Source organism: Chenopodium quinoa, unplaced genomic scaffold, assembly GCF_001683475.1.
Source record: "Chenopodium quinoa cultivar QQ74 unplaced genomic scaffold, ASM168347v1, whole genome shotgun sequence".
NCBI lineage: Eukaryota > Viridiplantae > Streptophyta > Magnoliopsida > Caryophyllales > Amaranthaceae > Chenopodium > Chenopodium quinoa.
The window spans coordinates 5,112,890-5,118,646 of NW_018743327.1; positions in this window are offsets into that span (position 1 = coordinate 5,112,890).

Genomic DNA, 5,757 nt, shown 5'->3' on the forward strand with positions numbered 1-5,757 from the left:
TCTGTATTTTGTAAAGGTTATAAATGCAATACAACTCACCCTTAACTTACAAAGTAGTAAAATAGTGTAAAAGTTGTTGGCTATACGGAATTCAAACTAAAGACTATTTGAGAGTCGTTGGTGGCTGTTGGTATATGTTACGCGGTCGGTGGCACGACGTGAGTCATGTAGATGCAATTGGTGCGGGTCGATAGTGTCATACCATTGAATTTTCAATCTTCTTTTAAAATTCCCTTTCTGCCCTCTATTAAATAATAAAATAGCAAATAACCAAAAAGTAGCACCTATAGGAGTTGCACGAAGTGCGACTACGTTAGCATAGAGCGTATATGCTTGAAAATCATCGAAAGTTGGAATTGACTATATAACTATTAGAGACAAGAAATAAAATAGGCAGCCGCCAACAAGTTTTTAAAGAACTTGTAAACCGGTCATGGATTCTACAAAAGGGACAAAAGCAACCACGAATATTAATCCTAAAGGTTACATCCCATTCACAAAACATGAAATTTCTAACTCCATATGGTCTACGAACCACGACTGAAGGATTGGAGATGATGGGTACAAAAAAGATAAAATTGGGCTAAGGTTAATGTTTGTCGTTTTAGGGCAATGAAAAGGGTTTGAATGGATGTTTGGGCTATGAATGGATTGGATTAGGTAGGTGAAAATAAAATTGGACTATGAGCTCAATAAGATCTATTATGCAACCCAACCAAATGGCGATGAAAAGTACTCATCATCATATTTTAGTCGAGGAGACATGATCAGGTGTCTACACCACCGCCACCATGATAAAGGCTAAGGCTTTTCAAAGTAATAGAGCGAAATTTTTATTCAAAACAAACCAACAATAACGTCAATCCTAAAGAAAATTATTTGATTTCAAAAAAAAAAAAAAACAATTACAAGTTAGAACCAATCATGCCCATAAAGTATGAAATAACATAATTAATCCCTTATAATTGCAAAGTTTCAATAACATATAAACGCTTTAAACCTCTCTGATAATCTGAATTTTTTGTTAAATCTTTAAATCACTTTCTGTGAGTATGTGGGTAATTAAAACCATCAAATAAAAACTCAATTCCAGTGCTTATATTAAAATTCCTGCAATATACCTTAGTCTTAAACTCATCAAATAATTATAAAAATTCCATTAAAACCACCTAATAAGCACTTCCTTGAAGTTGGTCAATTCAGTTTTTAACACCTCTAGTTGCATCATGGTATTTTGGGGTAACTCTGGTTTCTTAATATGAGTATCTCAGGTACTATATCTCAAAATGGCATAGGAGAAGATAAAATAAATTTCATTAATTTTTAAAATTTTTGTTGTATATCCTTCCTCTTCTTGTCCTATATCATCTTCTTCTCATATATTCACCCATGACCCACCTCCATCTTCTTTCTTCGATCCCGAACCACGACTTCACTCTAGCTACATCTTCGTCCTTTTTCTTCTTCTTTTTCACACCATATTCAATTTAAGTCTCAATACACCATTGAAGTAGCTTGAACTTTCCTCTCATGAACCACCACTTTAACCATTGAAGCAGCTTGAACCACTTTCACCGAAGCCACCAAATTAAACGAAAACCTAAGAAAACTAGAGAAATAAAGCGCACAATTAACCCCAAAGGGTATGAGTGTTATACTCCACCGTTGATTTGATTTCCTTGTTTGATTTCTCCATTGAAGCTCTTCATTTCTCCCTTGAAGCTCTTTTTATTTTGGCTAATTACACTAATTTATTGGGCAATTTTACAATTTTAACCCAACAAATTAGCTAAAGCGATAAATTTGCCCTTTCGGGGAACATAATATTTCTTTCTCTAGATTAGTGCCCGTACGATGCACGGTAGTAATAAAAATTGTCCCATAATCAATTGTGATATAATATAAAAATAAGGAACTCATGTGGAATAAAAAAAATGCAGTACATATAGAAAAATAAAATTATTACGTAAAAATATTTATTACAACTATAATTGAGAAGAAAAAAACATTATTGTTGATTAGTTGTGTTGAAAATATTTAAAAGTAGTATAACATTATATTACATAAATGATGCATATTATTCACAATAAAACTTAACAATCTAGTGACTATATGACTAAATACTTATTTATAAATGTCTTTTAACAAACACGAAAGTATTATCAAACAACGGAATAAAATGAGAAGATACAAGTTTATAAACTTGATAAACAAGAATTGTTTATCAAGGGGTGTATATGTCAATTACATATAACTTTGGTTGTTGTTTTCTCTCTCCTCTTGCAACCTTTTGGTAGTATTTTTCTAATTTTCTCTCTCCTCCTTCAACCTTCAATTTCAATGATGGAAAGAATCTTCTCCCTATATGACACCGAACAAGTTGAAATCAATGGAGGGAGAAAAAATACCTACCCTTTGGGGTTATCCATGCCCATTATTTTCACTTTGTTAATTGGGTTTTCGTTTAATTTCGGTGGCTTCAATAGTGGTGCGAAGCCAAATTTAATGAAGTTGGCGACCCTTTAGGGTTAACCATGCCATTATTTTCTCCTTTTGTTATTAGGGATTTTGTTTAATTTCATTAGCGAAAATGGAGTTGAACGGACTTAAAAAAAAAGGTGAAAGTGGGCAGAAGTTGGAAGGAGAAGATTAAGGTGGGTGGGAAGAAAAAATAAGAACAAGAGGAAGAAGATAAACATGAAGAAGAGGATGAACATGAAGAAGACGTAGATGGGAGGAAGAATATATATATATATATATATATATATATATATATATATGTATATATGTATGTGTATATGTATATGTATATATACATATACATATACAATTTTCAATGCAACTTATTTACAAAAATGCCATTTGGGCTTGCTCGAATAAATTCTATAGTAAAACTATTAGCACAACATACATGTAAATACATAAATAACAAATAATATATCACCTTTATGTCCAATAAAATAATTTCAATGGAAATAAATAGTACTCGGATCATCAAAGGCAATTAAAATCAGCAATTAGGTAGCACTTGTTTGATTCAGAAGAAGATGTCTCTTGTTACTATGTTCGATGTGTCTTTTACTATGCATTTTATTTATAATGTTGAATCTAATAAATTTATCATCTCGATCACACATTTCAACACAAGACATTTTTTTAGTGTATTTACTAAGATATAAATTTATTTAATTACGTGATAACAAAAAATGGACTGATATTCACATCTTCCCACAATTAGACATATGATATAGTTGTCGAACACAACATTATATAGTCATATGTAATACTCTATTAGTCTAAGAAACAAAATATTAGAGGTATTTGAAAAAAAAAAATAATAAAGTGATTTTTTAAGTAATTTCTTCAATATCAATTATATAAATCAATTTTATTATTACTTTTAGGGAAAAATTTCAATAGGCGGTAATGATAGTATCTTGTTCCTTAACTAGTGGCTCACTTATACTATAAATTTATAATTATAATTAAAAATGAGTTGTATTAATATTTTAGGCAAATGTTTACGGAAGAATGAAGAACACGAAATAAAAGGAAATACATTTTATGTAAGGAAATTTTGCATTAAACCACCTTTTATAAACATTTTTTTTTGCAAGAAAGCACCTTAGAAAAAAAAAATTCGCAAAAACACTCCTTAATCTTAAATTTTTTTGCAACCCCACACCTTTTCCCGGATTATACCCATTGACCTTGTTTTCAGGGGTTGACCCGACCACGTGCGGAGCATATATCCCCCTAAAACCACTATTCCTCCCTTTCTCTCTCTTTCTCTCTCTCTCTCTCTCTCTCTCTCTCTCTCTCTCTCTCTCTCTCTCTCTCTCTTCTAATTTTACCCAATTTTCCCCTTTAACACCAATTACCCTCTCTTTCTCTCTCCTTCTTCACTATTCTTTCCCCCTTCCCATTAAAAGCACCCTTTAACTTCTCGTCATTAAGGCTCTGCTGCTCCGCCATGGCTGCAACAAATTGAATGCTTCCAAATTGAGTTAAATTGCTGGCCCTAGGTGAAAGTAAGTTTTCAATTTCTCTCTCCTTTTTTTTAATTGCATTATGCTATTTGTACTCTGTGTTAATTGTTGGTCCTTGTTTTCTTCCATGGGTAAAAAAAAGGACATCTTCTGCATCGTCATGATCAAGAAAGCGTGGTGGGGGACCAAATACTACATTATTCAAAAACCAAGGTACAATTTTTGATTTTTATAAGGATTTTTTAGAAAATAACACCACAAATTTTCACAAATTTTGCTTATAACACCACATTATCTCAAATTTTAACTATAACACCACCAAAAAACCAAAAAAATTTGATTTCATCACCTATTAACAGATTTTTGGATGGAATCCGTTAGTGGACCCATCAAGTACACGTGGCACTCATTGACTAGTTTTTTTTTTTTAAAAAAAAAACCTCAACACTAATTCAGCCAGCCCACCGCCGCACTACCTATCGCCGGCAACACAACTCCAGCCGAAAACCACCTTTTCCTCTACCTTGATCGGCGAAACCGAGCGTTTTCCACCCCGACACCGGAAAAACCGAGCGACCAGCCACCGACCGTGAGCGCGTTCACCCCTTCTCCCTCCTCGAAAACCCCTTAACCGTGAGCTCGCAGCCGGCGTAACCAGAGAAGGAACAAGAGCAGGGCACATTATGGTGTTCGCGATTGAGAATTAGAGAGGCTAAATCACGATATTCACCGGCGAAGAGCGAGATTCTAACTTTGTAATCTCCTCTTTGAAGCTCATAATCATATAAATGGGGGTCGATTTGACCGTTTCAAAGGTGGGGAAATGGGGGTGGTTTTACGCGCGGTGGTGGCCGGGTAGGTGGGGCAGGTACGCAGTTGGGCTAGGGTGATGTGTAGGCGCGGCGGCTGAGGTTGGGATGCCGGAAGTGGTAGTGGTAGTGGTGGGGTCAAGGCTGTCGGTGGTAGGCTGGTGGCTGGGTTAGATTTTAGGGCTTTTTCTTTTTTTTTTTTTTTTTAAATTCTTTTTATTTTTTAAAAACCAATATTGTATTGACATGTGTCCATCACGGGTCCCACTAACGGATTCCATCCAAAAATCTGTTAATTGGCGGTGAAATCAAATTTTTTAGTCTTTTGTGGTGTTATAATACAAATTTGAGATAATGTGGTGTTATAAGCAAAATTTGTGAAAATTTGTGGTGTTATTTTCTAAAAAAATGCTTTTTATAATGATAGGGTTGAAAATAGTTTAATTTGAAATTGTTTATGGTAAAGTGAGATTAAATGTTGGAATTGGCATGACATGCATGCACTTGAATATTAGTTGAATAATTTCTTTATTAATTAGTTGTGGGTTGATGTGATTAATGTTAGTTGTGGGTTGTATAATTTCTTTATTAGTTGAATTTCCTTGGAAGCAGTGATTTTTATGTGTTTTATGTGAAAGTTTTTAAAGTTTTTATTCATTTGTTTGTTGTTTGTTTGGGACATTTAAATTGGTATTTGTGACTGTTTTTGTATCAAGTTTAATGGTAGGATAAATATTTTTTAGCCTTGGTATAAATTTATGGATCCAATTAATATTAGGCTTATGTATGGTGGTGAATTTGTAACTAAAAGGGGAAAAACAACATATGAGAAGGGGAACAACAGTTACTATGGACTGAGATTACATCCTAATGTGTTTGAAGTTTGGTATTTTGAATTTGTGCATTGGATAAAAAGTGAGTTAGGTTATGATGAGGTTGGGGAGATTTGGTATAGGAAG